This window comes from Mastomys coucha, unplaced genomic scaffold (genome assembly GCF_008632895.1).
Source record: "Mastomys coucha isolate ucsf_1 unplaced genomic scaffold, UCSF_Mcou_1 pScaffold13, whole genome shotgun sequence".
NCBI lineage: Eukaryota > Metazoa > Chordata > Mammalia > Rodentia > Muridae > Mastomys > Mastomys coucha.
Window position 1 is genome coordinate 9,654,700 of NW_022196895.1, and position 15,861 is coordinate 9,670,560.

At 45.6% G+C, this 15,861-nt stretch overlaps 1 protein-coding gene across 7 annotated transcripts in view; it reads left to right on the top strand.

Annotated features, from left to right (window-relative positions):
• The first annotated feature begins 8,458 nt into the window (after nucleotides 1-8,458).
• Impact (impact RWD domain protein) overlaps nucleotides 8,459-15,861 on the top strand; it is a 38,125-nt gene continuing 30,722 nt past the window's right edge. Inside the window, exons 1-3 of one of the 7 annotated variants that reach the window (XM_031365017.1) lie at nucleotides 8,459-10,562; nucleotides 12,437-13,313; nucleotides 15,128-15,367. The gene's annotated coding sequence lies outside the window, so the exon portion shown is untranslated. Of the gene's footprint in view, nucleotides 10,563-12,436; nucleotides 15,368-15,861 lie in introns of all 7 variants that reach the window. The other 6 variants (XM_031365014.1, XM_031365015.1, XM_031365018.1 and 3 more) reach the window with 6 other exon arrangements.

Consider the following 15,861-nt stretch of genomic DNA (forward strand, 5'->3'; position numbering starts at 1 on the left):
ATCATCACCATCACCACCATCACCACCATCACCACCACCACCACCACCAGCACCACCACCACCACCAGCACCACCAGCACCACCACCACCATCATCACCATCATCATCAACATCAGGGTGGATTTCATCAGAATTGGCATTACCTGTTTCAGACAGAACTTGCCTTAGATTCTTTGTTTTGACTCAAGCCACTTAGAAACTGTGCTTCTCTACCACTCTCTTTCCTCCCACATCCCTGTGAGTCTTTCCAGAATAGAAGCCCGCTCAGATCCAGTACCTAAGCCCAAGCCCTTCTGTCCTGCCTTAAGTGCTGCAGAATGCACTTGGTGTGCCACATGGTTTTAGAGTGTGCCCTTGATGCCAATGTGACTTCGAAGCTTTACAGAAACATGCTGAAGGCTTCTCACGTCTTATTAAACACAGGGTCATATGGCCTGAGACCTCAGGGAAGGCTTTGGGCCATCAACACCTGGAATGCTGAAGAGTAGCTCAGATGCCATCAGGTAAATCCAGATCAATTGTTGGCTTGGAGGAAATTAACCCTCCAGATGTCTCATACTAAAGACTTTTTACTTAATATTTACTTCTGACCATCAAAACTATGAGGTCTGGGGGACAGGGAGACTTTCTTTTAAAAGATGATGATCAATTTGGCTTTTTGGTTTTCATTTTTGCCATTGTCCCAGGTTATGATTGAAAGAAGTTAGTATGTTTTATAATATTAATTTATTTGCACCAGGTATAATGGCACGTGCCTTTAACTCTCATACTCTGGAGGCAGAGGCCAGCAGATTTCTGTGCATGTTAGGCACGTCTGGTCCATATAGTGGTTTTCAAGCCACCCAGGACTGTATCGTGAGTGAGACCCTATTTTTAATAAGACTATTAAATAGATATTGAATTGTTTGGACCTACACTTGACTCTGTACCTGTCTCTTTCCTTGGGGTCTATCACAGACGTCTCAGCATGGCTTTCCATCAACGATCCATGTCGCTGGCTCTCAACATGAAAAGTCTAGACAGGACCCTCCGTTTGTAGAGCTTTATGTATGTAGAGCTAGGGTGCTTCTGCAGATCTGAGAAAGACTGCGTCTACGAGTTTCCGTGACAACATTGCTAAGGAAAATGTGCATTCCAACGCTCTTAGACTTTCTTCATGAGAGGAAGCAGAGGGTGGGAAGGCATCACTTCACATGAAAGTGTGCCCTGGACAGTATTTCCAGCCTTGCCTTTCACATTTACTTTCATTCATCCTAAGTCTTCCTGGCTTTCCCAGCCATGACTGTCCATCCAGCAGCATGTTTAATGATGGCTGGCCCTCAGAAAGTCTTCCTGATCACAGCGAGCAGCATGCCTAATGCTGGCCGGCCCTCGGAAAGTCTGCCTGATCACTGTTCTCATTCCTTTGTTCCTTTTTGATACAGGATCTCCTGTTGGCCACTCATGGTGTAGCTGAGGATGATCTTAATCCTACTGCCAGTCCTGAGATCCCACGCATGTACCACCATATCTAGTTTATGCAGTGCTGGGTATTAAAGTCAGAGCTCTATGAACGCTAGGCACTCCTCTCCTGACTGGCCTACACCCACAGCTGCATGACCCCCTTTTGAAGGCTTCTTTATGTGATCTCTTTCTTATTCTTAGCCTAGCAGAAAGGCAGGATCAGGGATCATCAAAACGTTCCCTTCTTATTAGTCTTAAAGACAATGTGGTTGATGTCTCTGCCCCACATCAAAGTTCACTGTGGAGTGGTGGTGAGTCACCTAGACATATTGGACATATTTGACTGTGGTCCTCAGCCAGGGCAAATGTGCAGAGGCACAGAGAGAGAAGAGGGAGATGACAAAGCGGAGGCACTGGACAGCAGAAGGAAATAGGTGATCAGGGCAGTAAAGGCGAGAGCAGGGACAGTGGCTGAGACACCATGGTGTGGAAACTCTAGGGCAGAGAGCAAAGAGGGACAGTCGCTGCTCCAAGAGTCACAGTGTGGCAGCCACAGCCTGCCACAGCAGCTGCCTGGCTCTCGCTTAGTTCTCTGTAGTTTGGCAAGTAAAGTCTACAGATTACCAGGTATAACGTGAGTGTTTTTCTACTCCGTGTGCCAAGAAACAGCTTAACACACCACTGTTGACCGGCTTTGTCCTTCTCACCTACCCTGTTCTTAATCTGTCAAATCCTCTCTTTTCAGGCGCCATCTTGTGGCTGATCTTGTTAACTTGCTGGGCTTAGAATCACCTAAAAGAACAACCTCCAAGAAAGATGATTACAACAAGGTTTAGCTGAAGAGACCTGCCTTCAGTGTGAGCAGCGCTAAGCATGGATTGGGAGTCTGGGATGGGTAGAAAAGACAAAGTAAGAAGGGTACCAGACCTTCCTCTCCTCTCCCTGGCGTGGATGCCTCCCGTGCCTACTCAGGCTGTGAGGCAAAATAAACCCGTCTCAAGTGCGTTGTCACAGAATCAAGAAAAGGAACAGGGGGCTGAAGAAATGTGTCAGTGGGTGAAGGTATGTTGCTACCAAGCCTGTCATCCTACATCCAATCCCTGGAACACACATGGTGGATGGCGGGGAATCAACTTCTGCAACTTGTCCTGTAGGTGTACGCATACACATGCATACGTCCAGACTAAATAAGTAAATTTTTAAAACGTAAAAAGTAACTAATGTGTTCTACTTTCTCAGTTGTCTCTGCTCTACTCTGTTCTTCTGTGGCTTCTAAAATATATGTCTTTTCCAGTCCTCAGCTTACACCCACCATCTATTCCTGAGTCATCTGGGAGCTCCAATATAGCCAGGTCAAAGGCGTCACTCTGGATGAGTTACGGCAGTATATGATTTTATTTCATCCACTGAAATCACAAAGACTTAAGGAGGAGTTTGTCATGGACCAATCTTTGGGTCTGGATTTAGAGGGTGAATCAGTCACAGATTCATGGATCTTAGGTCTGAAAGAGTCATCAGACCTCAACCCAGACCTCAACCCAGACCTCAACCCAGACCTCAACCCAGACATCAACCCAGACCTCAACCCAGACCTCAACCCAGACCTCAACCCAGACCTCAACCCAGACCTCAACCCAGACCTCAACCCAGACAATCCCCAACCACACTCGGAAGGACTTCCCTCCACACTCCACACGCCTGGCTATGTACAAAATAAAACAAAGACAGGTTGGTGGGAGAAAGGCATGCTAAATTTATTTAATGAAAAATTTTGCACTGCATAGAAACTTTCAGAAATGCAGATTTACTCAGTGAAACTTGTTTATGTGGCTAGTTTCGCTTCTGTTCCTGTTGTTTGGTTTTGTGTGGGTGTGGTACTAGAGATTGAGCTGAGGGTATCACACAACTAGACATTTTCTCTCCCAGCTACACCCCCAGGCCTTCTGCTTATAGGCTCCACAACAAATGAATAGCGAAACTGGATAGACAAGGCTGGGCCAATGGTGACAGACTAAGGGGAGACCCAGCAAGGCCATTGTGTTCAGGTTCCTTTTAATCGGTCTGGATGGTAGTCCTCTTTCCTGAGTATAGGATCAGACTCCATATAGATCAGGGGTCTTAGGACCAGTAACAGACAATGATCAGAAAATATCTTCATAGCCAAGTCCTACACAAAAAGGCAGGAAAAAATAAATAATATTTCTAAGTTTTATATCTGACTTTGGGGGGAAAGGTTCTAGTCTGTGTGTTCTGCCTTTGGGAGGAAGCAGGCAGGAGACAGAAGAACATGGAAAACTCTTTCCTCTCATCTGTCTCCTTCAGGTCATAGTGCTTCGCAGGCCAGAGGCTTCACAGAAGCAAGTAAAAAGAGATGCACAAACAGACAAGGAAGCAGGAGCAGAGACGGCAGACACAGAAAGCAGAAGACAGTTTTGTACGTGCCTGGGACAAAATGCGGAGGACAGAGCTCTCAGGGAGACGAAACAGTCTAGTCAGGTGAGAGCCATGGACAGAGGAATGGGTGGTTGGAGGATATTCTTAAGTGTGGGTAAAACATGGAAAGTTCCAGGGCAAGGCCTAGAACATGAGCTTGTGATTAGCTGTGTCCCGAGGCTTGCAAGAGATGGGCAGGTATAGCCAGCAGGGAGTGGGCCAAGGCTGAGGTTCACTCTGTATCCTCTCAAAGCTGACTTCATTCTCCGAGCCTGACATCTCTTCCCTCCCCTCCACTTTAAGTAGATCTTATGGGAGCCTCCAAACTTCCTACCACCATGCCAACAAACTCACCAGTCCCCACACCCTTCCCATTCTGTTGAAGAGGAAGAGGGAGCCCTCCTTGTAAAGCGGAAGTCCAGCTAGTTTGCTGATCCAGATCCCTCCAGTTTAGCAACCTGGCTCCATCAGCGCTCTCTCCCTCCCTCCCTCCCTCCATCCTTCCCTCTCTCCCTCCCTCCCTCCCCATCTCTCTCTTCCCTCCCTCCCCCTCTCCCTCCCTCTCTCTCTCCTTTCTCCCTCCCCCTCTTCCTCCCTCTCTCTCTCCTCCCTCTGTCTCCCTGTCTCCCTCTCTCTCTCTGCTCTTGTCAGATAGTTCCCTCTTCCTCCCTTCCTTCTTTCTTCCGATTTAACCATGAAAGAGTACCCTACACTGGTTCTCTCACTTCCCCTTTACTCTCCCTAACCTGGCTTAAGCTCCCATTGCACCATCAAACCGCTCCCACTGGGGAGAGTAAAGGACTCCTTCTCACAAAGAGATAGTCCCAAGTTCTTGCTTTTGGCACTTGCATGTGGCACTGTGAGCCCCTCCCTCCTAAACTGCTGTTTTCTGTGTCCCTGGCTTCTTCAACCTTGGCCTTCTGTAGGATCTGGAAGTCCTGCCTTAAACTCTATATGCTCCTCTTGGATGAGCTCATGTGTACTCATGTGCGTGAGGACACAATGCTCAGATCCCTCAAATCTGTACCTCAAGTCCCAACATCTTTCGTGGGATTTTCATCCACAAACTGATTGAAACACAAATCCAATCCAACCAAGCCAGTGACTTAACTTCTGCCCCCACCCGGCTCTCTGTGAGGTAAGCATTCTTGGCTTTCTTCTTCCATTCACCCTTCCTTGCCCTTTCTGCTACTCCGCTAAATGTTCATTTGTACTTTTATAACTAGAAGGTATTTCCAAAATGTAAGTTTGAGCAACACATTCTCTTGTCTAGCGATCCAGTCTGCCTTTGCACAGCCTATGGGATAGACACACCTTGGTATCATGACGCCCTGTTCATTTCTAGATTCACCCCCTAGGACTCAACACCACAGTATTGTACATGCTAGCAATCAAGTATGGCTTCCTGTTCCCTGCACTGATCTGCTGTCTTTTGTTTTAGAATCTTTTTTTGTATGTGTTGTTCATGTGTGTTCTTTGCAGCTTCTTTGTCTAGTTGGTGCCATTGTGTTATTCAGTCTAAGGTTAGAAACCGGTGCTCTCCAAAGGCCTTCCTGACCTCCTATGACTAAGTTCAGAGATTGCTGGGTTCTTTCCCGTTACTCCATGACCAGTTCTATGAAAGCATTCATCTTTGCCTCTTGATCTATCTCTTATCAAGCTGGAATTAGACTGTTTAACCTCTTTACCAAACACAGTATGCGGCACATGTTAGGAAACCAGTATTTGTTGAATAAGCAAATGAACTTTTAGCACTTGCATGTGGCACTGGTGATATTATGCTATGTTGAAGGGGTTTTAACTGTGGTGGGAAGTGGTGTGGGGAAAAGAGTGCCCACAAAACTTAAAATTAGAAGACTAGGTCTAATTCCAGCTGTCTCTTAGCTTGCTACAATGCCAAACCTTAGACAATGAATTTGGCTTCTAGAATTGAAAAAGCCCACAAAGGTTCAGGTACTGTTCCTGGGTGCTGGCAACTCATGTATGAAGAAATACATGGTAACAGCCATCATGGAAGCTCAGTGCAAAAATGTGTACAGAATGTGAAAACTGTGAACAGGACAGAACTGCAGCAATGAACTGTGTCCCTCATTGGGGAAAGTGAAATCTGTTCACTACAGTTAGAACATAAACTTCAGAAGCTGGCAGCTGGAAACAGCTGGAAACAGCTGGGATGAGGAAAGGAGCCTGCAGGGGTCAGTGGGAGCCACACCATGAAGAAGCATCCTCTGGTCAGTATTATGGGAGAAGTAGTCATTCTTTCAACAAGAGAGTTCCATGATTAGATTTCTATTACAGAAGAGTGGCCATATGGACAATGGGTTGAAAGAACAGAGAGAACATGGTGACCACATTGAGTGGAAGAGTTGGGGACAAGGAGAGGATGTGTACATGTCCACAGCTTGTGATGCACACTGCATTAGACAAATGCCATTTGCTGATCATCAGGTGGCACAAGATAGAGATTCTTCTGAACAGAGCGTGCTTCTGGAGTAACCTACTAGCAGAAAGCAGGACAGATAAAAGGGAAAATCCTGGAGTTGGGAAAACCAACACTCTTGGTGTAAAGTATTTATTTATTTATTTATTTATCTATCTATTTATGTGAGTACACTGTTGCTGTCTTCAGACACATCAGAAGATGGCATTGGATGCCCATTACAGATGGTTGTGAGCCATTATGTGGTTGTCGGGAATTGAACTCAGGACCTCTGGAAGAGCAGTCAGTGCTCTGAACCGCTGAACCATCTCTTCTGCCCAGTCATTTTCTTAATTAGTGATGGAAGTGGGGAGGGACCAGACTAATGTGGATTGTGCCGTGGCAGGGTGGGGGGAGCTGGTAGACCTGGGTTCTATGAGAATGCCTTGGTGAGCAAGCCTGCCGGTCAGTAGCAGCCCTCCTTGGCTTCTGGGGTCAGCTCCTGCTTCCAGGTTCCTGCTCTGTTTGAATTCCTGTCCGTTGTTTGTTCTATAATAAGCAGTGATGTGGAAGTGTGAATCAGAAGAACCCTTCCCTCCCTGGGCTGCATTGGTCAGGGTGTTTCGTCTTGCCAATATGAACTCTAAGAGAATAACCACCTAAGCCTAATGAGATAATTTTATTATAAGGAGAGAACTGGCCTGTTATTGTGCATCCTGCATTGGTTTATGCTACTCTAGATTCTAGATCAGTGGTACTCAACCTGTGGGTTGCCAACCCCCTTGGGGGTGGGGTGGATGAACCACCATTTTACAGGGGTTGCCCAAGACCATCAGAAAACATAGATATTAACAGTATATTTCATAACACTAGCAAAGTTACAGTTATGAAGTAGCAGTGAAAACAGTTTTATGGATGGGGGGTGTGTGTCACCACAACATGAGAAAGTGTATTAAAGGGTCACTGCATTAGGAAGGTAGTTAATTAGGGCATAACAGGAAATTGGTTATGTATTTTTATAATGTATGTACCTTGGTTTAGATAACAGCAATTTCTATATTCTTTACTGGTTAACAGACAATTAAGAAAACATTTGGAGAAGTGGGATACCTGTTTGTTCCTTCCTACACTTGGCATCATGAACTTGTTTGATCCTGTCAGCAAGAGGGAAAAGTTGTCCTTGAACAGCTGGACCCAGACAACTGTGTCCTTCCAAGTTGTCTCTGAGATGACAGGGCTCAGTCAACTGTTCACGACTGAAGCTGTTCAGCTATAGGGGTATGCCTAGGTTCCCTATGGTTGACTTTAGTTTCTTCCTATGATTAAATGGAGTCTGAAAATGAAACGGTAGTAGTTAAGAGTAAGTTTCTTTGGCTTTGCAAACAGGTCAAGGCTCTAAAAACTATCATAATTACTGATCATGGAAGAGAGAAAAGATTCTGGACTTTGGAAATTTGTATGTGAAAAAGAGGTTGCTGGAGACAAAACCATCGTTGAGAACAGAAGAAATGTCGGGACTGAATGCTACTGAAGAACAGAATTCATAACCAGCGTTGTAAAAAGCAGTATTGAATTTTATGATATCATCCAATTCAGGATTTTTTGCACAACTAGGTGTACGATGATTAGAATAATTAATATCTCACAGGAAAAGTGTGCCCAGACACAACATTTTATCAGATGACAACAGCGAAAGAATAAGGCTTCTCCTTATTTTCCAAATTATCTACCCTCTCCAGCTCTCGTTCTTTTTGTAAATAAAACTGTTAGCCCAAACCGATCCAAATACCTTCAAAAATATTTAAAATCCAAACCAAACCAAACTAACAAAGAACACACTTGAAAACGCTGCCCTGGAAGACGGTTATGAGTTCTGGCAAGGCACATTCAGATCCAAGCTCTCCCACTGTGCTGAGGCCTCTAGGGGTGCGGAACGTCTCCGCCCTGCGACATTCCTGAAGACAGCTGCACAGCAGCAGCAGCAGCAGCAGCAGCAGCAGCTGTGGATAGCAGGTTTCCTCCTGGTCGCCCTCTGGAAAGGAGTGTGAGCTTCTAAGAGATACTTCCAGAAACCCTTGCGGCTCGGAGCCACTGGTGACGGGCAGCTAGTAACTCGGAAGTAGTCATCGGTGGGTGGATCTGATCTTTTAGTTCCGGAGCACCACAGGTCCAGACCGGGGCTCTCAGAGGTGGTCTACTAGCTCTCCCGATGGCTGTAGGGGACAGAGGAGCGACCAGAGGCAGGTGAAGCCCCGTCAGAGAACTACACGATGGTTTAGAGAAGTGCCTTTTGCAGATCATAAGGTTTCAGAAGTTGGAGATTCGTTTGAATGAAGACTGCTTGTGGACTGACCTATTAGCAGGAAGCAGGACAGGTAAAAGTAAAATCCAGAAGTTAGGAAAACCAGCTAGCAACTTACTGCTGTATTCAAGGGTGAGGCAATGGAACTTGAACTGAGTGGCCAGATGGGTCCAAGGTTACAGGTGAGGTGAGCACACGTGTGTGTGTGTGTGTGTGTGTGTGTGTGTGTGTGTGTGTGTGCGTGCACATGCCTACTGAAGGCGCAGCCAGTGTCAGATCCGCTGAGCTAGGGAGGAGTGTGGTGCCAACAGGATGTGAGACTGCCAACAGGAAAGAGGGTGTGGTTAATAGCACACGATCCTTCCATCCCACACTCTAGTGTCTTTCTTACAATCCCATCCCCCTATCCTCGTTAACCCTTTAAAGGTCCCGTGGATTCATTGGTTAGTAATGACTGCTTCTCTTGGGTAGTTCCCATTGTATGGCTTTGGCAGGCAACTTGATACCCTAATCTCTTTAATTCTGGGAGTCTTAGCAGCTTTCTAAAATTGGAAGAGTTCTTGGCTGCTTTTCTGTCTCTTGCAGGGTCCCTGAGCCTTGCCCAGCCTTTGGTAAAACCTCTTCCTGCCTTAAACTCTGCTCAGTTCAATCCTTTGAGCATGTCCTTGGGTTTCTTCTGAAGTCTCGATCCAACCAGGTAGTCCATATAGGGAAGGGGATCCAATGACAGGGAGCAGAGACCGAGAACCCCCTTCCTGTCCATGTCCCTATCCTCCCAGGCCCCACCCCCTTGTTCCACTTGTTAGGAAAACCACATGAAGACCAAGTTGCACATTTGCTACAAGTGTGTAGGAAGTCTAGGCCCATCTCCTCCATGTTCTCTTGTTGGTGGCCCATACTCTGTGAGTCCCCACGGTCCTAGGATTGTTGACAATCTTCCAGCAGCCTCTTTGATCCCTCTGACTTGCTCACTTTTATCCCCAGCTCTTCCGCAAGACTTCCTAGGTTAAGCCTGATGTTTGGCTGTGGGTCTCTGCACCTGCCTCCATCCGCGGCTGGATGAGGCCTCTCAGGAGACAGTTGTGCTAGATTTCTGTCTATAGCCATATCAGAGTGTTATTAATAGTGTCAGAATGGGTTTCAAGTTGGAGCAAGTCATTGAGTGGCTGTTCCCTCAGTCTCTGCTCCATCTTTATCTCCGTACATCTTGTAGGCAGGACAGATTTTGAGTTGAACATTTTGTGGTGGGTGGAATGATGTCACCGTCCCTCCTCTGGACATCCTGCCTGGCTGCAGGAGGTGGCTGCTTCAGTCCCTCTGGTAGGAATCTCAGCTAAGGTCACCCTTATAGATGCCCTGTACCCTCTCCCATCCCAGTCCTCCAGCTAGTCACTGGAAATGCACCCCCTCACCCACTTTCCTTCTCACTCCCAATGCCCCCTCACCGATTTCCATTCTCACTCCTAAACCCTCTGCTGCCCCTTCTCTCCCCACACCTGATGGCCATCCCCAATCCCCTCTTTACCTCCTCTCCTTCACAGTTTTCTCTCCATCCACATCCAATGACTATTTAGTTTCCTTTTCTGAGAGAGATTTGCACATCTACTCTTGGTACCTCCTTACTACCCAGTTTCTTTGTGTCTGTGGAGTGTAGCATGGCTATCCTGCACTTTATAGCTAATGTTCATTTATAAGTAAGTACATCCCTGTGGTAGTTTGAATGTGCTTGGCCCATGGAAAGTGGCACTATTAAATGTGGCAATGTTGGAATAGATCTGGCCTTGTTGGAAGAAGTGTGCCACTGTGGGAGTGGGTCTTTAAATCCTCTTCCTAGCTGCCTGGAGGACAGTCTTCTGGATGCCTTCCCAGTCCAGATGCAGAACTCCGAGCTCCTGCTCCAGCACCATCTGCCTGGATGCTGCCATGTTCCCCCCCTTGATGAGAATGGACTGAACCTCTGAACCTGTAAGCCGTCCCCAATTAAATGTTATTCTTTATAAGAGTTGTCTTGGGGGGCTGGAGAGATGGCTCAGCGGTTAAGAGCACTGACTGTTCTTCCAGAGGTCCTGAGTTCAATTCCCAGCAACCACATGGTGGCTCACAGTCATCTGTAATGGGATCTGATGCCCTCTTCTGGTGTGTCTGAAGACAGCTACAGTGTACTTGCGCATAAATAAAATTAAAAAAAAAAAAAAGAGTTGCTTTGGTCATGGTGTCTCTTCACAGCAATAGAAAGCTTAACTAAGACAGTAGCTGTGACAGGGACTGTGAGCAGTAATAGGCCTGACCATGCTTTTGTTTGGAGGAATATGGACTTTGGGATACTGAACAATAGCATACGTGTTTCTGGCTCTAGGCTCCTCACTCGGAGTAATATTCTCAAGTTCCATCCATTTCCCTGCAAAATTCCTGATGCCTTTGTTCCTAATTGCTGAAAAGTATTCGTGTAGATGTACCAACATTTTTTTTTAATCCATTCTTCAGTTGAGGGACATCTAGTTTGTTTCCAGTTTCTGACTATTGTGAATTAAGCTGCTATGAACATAGTTGAACAAGTATCCCTGTAGCATAGTGGGACATCTTTTGAGTACATGCTCAGGAGTGGTATAGCTGGTTCTTGAGGTAAAACTATTTTGAGTTTTGTGAGAAACTGACAATTTGATTGTGTGCACTTCTCCCAGCAATGGAGGAGTGTGTCCTTGCTGTGCATCCTCGCCAGCATGAGCTATCTCTTGAGTTTTTATCTTAGCCATTCTGGTGGGTGTAAGATGGAACCTCATAGTTGTTTTGATTTGCATTTCCCTAATGACTAAGGACACTGATCATTTCTTTAAGTGCTTCTTGGCTTCTGTTGAGAATTCTCTGTATAGCTCTATGCCCCATTTTTCAATTGTGGTATTTGAATTGTTGGTGTCCAGTTTCCTGAGTTCTTTATAAATTTTGGACATTAGCCCCCTATTGGATACAGGGTTGGTGAAGACCCTTTTCCAATCTATAGGCTGCTTTTTTTCCTGTTCACAGTGTCTTTTGCCTTGTAGAAGCTTTTCAGTTTCATGAGGTGCCATATATCGATTGTTGTTCTTAGAGCCTGAGTCATTGGTGTTCTGTGAAGGAAGTTGGTTCCCGTACCAATGCATTCAAAGCTATTCCACACTTTCTCTTGTATTAGACTTTGTGTATCTGGTGTTTTGTTGAGGTGAAGCTGTAGTGTTTTAATACCAGATCTTGGAAGCTCTATGACAGTTTCATCAGCTCAATTTCAGAAATGATGGTTCATCAGTGCTGGTGTTTGCCCACTGCCAAAGTAGTTTGGACCACTCTCCCCTCCTTATGAGTGAGTTTCTTTACCTTTTCTTTTGGAGCCCATGTCCAATGATTCACCAATAGATGTATTTTCAGTACTTTGTTTTTCTCAAAAAAATTTCTGTTTTTGTCCAGGCTGATGTCAAACTCCTGGGCTCAAGTCATCACCCGTCCCAACATTCTAGATAGCTAGACTTTGGGCACACAGCACTGTGCCAGCACATTTACAATCATAATGGTTGTTAGCGTGTATTTCTGTAATTGTGTGTCTACATGCATCCATGGGTGCCGATGTGTGTAAGGCTCATCCTCCTTTCCTCTCTAGCTGCTTTTCCCTCCTCCCGTGTCTGACAGCAGCAAGCCATGGCAGAACCCAAGTGGCAGCAAGTGGCTTCCTGGAATGCAGCATTCCCTGTACAGGCTGAGGCTCTTGTGTGAGCAGCCAGTGTTACTGGCACACTTAGTTTCACATGCATCACCCTAAACACTAAGACTGAAGGGGAAACTAATCCTGTTCTCCTTTTTCTTGTCAACAGAAGCTTTTAGAAGAAACAAAACAAAGCAGAAGAAAGAGCAGAGAAGTCCAGCCTGGAAGACCGTTGTGAAGTGTGTGTGTGTGTGTGTGTGTGTGTGTGTGTGTGTGTGATGTTGAGAAAGGTTTAACCTGCTCCCACTCTCACCCCAGATGTTGGATACATGCAATCTGTGTTACAGATCAACAGATAAGTGAAAACAGAATTTTTCTTCTAGAAGTACATTTATTAAGAATAGGTTTTGTGAAAATAAGAAAAAGTTTTAAAATTATTTTTTAATTGTATGGAGGAATGTATTTATGAACATAGATGCCCATAGGGACAGGAGAGGGTGTTGCATCCCTGCAGCCAGAGGTCCAAGTGTTTGGTGGGTGCTGGGAACTGAACCCAGGTCCTTTATTAGGACAGCAAGCATTTAAACCACATAGCCATTTCTCTAGCCCTGTAAGTTATGAAAGATTAGACTATTTTTAGTAAATGGAAACCCAGGTCCTCCTTAATGATCCTCCAAAATAACTCGAACGTAGATGTGCTATGATCTAACATAACCTAGATGTGCTCTGACCTAACATAGATCTAACATAACCTTGATGTGCTCTGATCTAAATAGATCTAACATACATAGATCTAACATAACCTTGATGTGCTCTGATCTAAATAGATCTAACATAACCTTGATCTGCTACCTCTAGGATAATAAGAGGAACACTGGCAGGATCTGTGTGAGCATGATCTGGCTCGGACATGTTGCCCATTGATCGGGGGTTGATTTGGTGATCTGGCTGGCTAGCCACATTCTCCTTTTCCCCCCTCCCCACTCCACATGAGCACCATCCTTGGCCAAAGAGGAGACAGAGGAGGAACATCCTTCGAGGAAGGGGTAGGGACTAGCAATGCTTCCCTACTAGAACCACCCAACAAGCCTGCAATATCTATAACAAGAGAATGTAGCTTAGTTTTCACGTGTAAATGAGTTACTACATGGGGAAGTGTGCCTTTAAATAAACAAACAAGCAAACAAGCATCTTAGTGCTTAGAAAAGACATTTTATTAATTCTGTAGTTTGAAGCCATTCGGGATAGGAGAAGATTCTGTAGTTAAGGCCTTTGTACAGAGAAACATGCCATTAATCTCTGATAGATTTATAATTTTTTTTTTGTCGTTGATTTGTTTTTTGAGACAGGGTTTCTCTGTGTAGCCCTGGCTGTCCTGGAACTCACTATGTAGACCAGGCTGGCCTAGAACTCAGAAATCCACCTGCCTCTGCCTCTCAAGTGCTGGGATTAAAGGCATGCGCCACCACTGCCCAGCACAAGCCAACTTTTTGATAGATCTTTTGTAGTTATTTTAGTTTACTTTCATTATTTTGGTTAATACATCAGGACCATGGTCAAGGCAATGGAAATCTCAAAGTGTCTTGTTAAAGCAGACTTAACTGCTGGTGGGAGAGGAGTGGTAGAGGGCTGAGAACTGTCTAATCAAACACAAATGAAATAGTCATTTCATAAACATTCGGCTCTCCGTGCACTGGACAGCACCTGACCTCGGAGAGGTTTGTGTGTCACTAAGAGGGGATGCTTCATTGGTTACAGTGGGAAGTCCCTCGTTGCAGGTTAGTTGACAGCATCTAGCATAGTCTATCAACTAGTAGTTTCTGATTGGTTAAGTTTACATTGAATTGGGCTCAGTTGCTTCTAAAGAAACATGAGAAACTAGAACTGTGCTCTATAGTTTTATGTCAACGTGACACAACCTAGAGTCATCTGAGGGGAGGGAGCCTCAATGTTAAAAAAAAAAATGCCTCCAAATTGGGTTGTAGGCAGGCCTGTGGGCCTAATTTTCTTAATTAGTGATTGAAGGGGAAGGCCCAGACTGTAGTGATTCTTGCCTTCCCTGGGCTAATGGTCCTGGGTTCTATAAGAAAGCAGGTTGAAGAAGCCACACAGAGCATGCCAGTAAGCAGCACCCCTCCATGGCCTCTGTGTCAGCTCCTCCCTCTAGGATCCTGCCCGGTTTGAGTTCCTGTCCTGACTTCCTCTGATGATGAACAGTGATATGGAAGTGTAAACCAAAGAAATCCTTCCCTTCCCTAGCTGCTCTGGTCACGGAGTTTCATCTTAGCTATAAGACAAGGTGGTATGTGGCTGTAGGACATGGCTGTGACAGACCTGATCATGTTTTTGGGAGGACTATGGAAGGACTTTGGGACTTTGGGCTAGAAGAGCCATTGAGTGTTGAGAGCTTAGAGAGCTGTTATGAAGGATCTTGGAAGATAAACATGTTGAGATCACTGTAGATGATGGAGGCCTGGCTTGTGAAGGTTCAGAGGGAAGCAAAGACTCTACCAGGGTATTTATGTGAGAAACCTGTGGTATAAGCTCAGCTGGGGTTGAACAGCCAGCCATAATTAAGCTTGGCATCTTTGAAGTGAGACCTTTGAGTTCCTGGGACAATTGATGCTGGTTCGATGGGGCTGAAAGTTAGCAGTGATTAAGAAGAGATCGGATCACTGTGTCAAACTCTTCTGGGAAGTGCTTTCTGTTTACAGCACACATAAGCTGTGTTCCAGAGGTGGCTAAGGTTGTACTTTGTGCTGGCATCTGAACTTGAGAGTTAAGAGCCTCCCAGGTGGAGCTGGTTTTGAGGCATGAAGGGGTCATGAAGAGCAGCTGAGGCTTGTATGTGGCATTGTAGGGCTGGAGTTCCCGAGGAGAGCCCAGGAGAGGCCATTGGTGAAAGGGCAGCCCAGCTGCAGCAAGAAACCCCTGCAGTTTGGAGATGCCAGTACCATGGGCATGACCACCAAGAACAGCAGTAGCAGCGGAGTGGAGGCAGTGGAGCCCAGAATTCCAGTCGTGTGTGCTGCAGAGGGGAGAGCTGGAGAAATGACCCAAGCCTCTTGGAGGAGCCCAGAAGATTGTGAGTGGATCCCAGGTAATTGGACATTGAGTTGTTTATAGGGTTGAAGTAAACTGTTTATATTGTATTTTGTAAGAGTCCACAGTTGAAAGACTGATTTTTTTTGGCCATTTTAGAGGGATTCAACTTTTTTTTTTATAAAGATTTATTTATTTTATGTATATGAGTACCCTGTAGCTGCCTTCAGACACACCAGAAGAGGGCATCAGATCCCATTACAGATGGTTGTGAGCCACTATGTAGTTGTTGGGAATTGAACTCAGTTCCTCTTAGTCAGTGCTCTTAACCCCTGAGCCATCTCTTCAGTCTGAGGGACTCAACTTTTAATGTGTTTGAATTAGAAAAAAAGACGTTGGGCCAGGCAGTGGTGGCACACACCTTTAGTCCCAGCACTTGAGAGGCAGAGGCAGACGGATTTCTGAGTTTGAGGCTAGCCTGGTCTACAGAGTGAGTTCCAGGACAGCCAAGGCTACACAGAGAAACCCTGTCTTAAAAAAACCAAAAAAAAA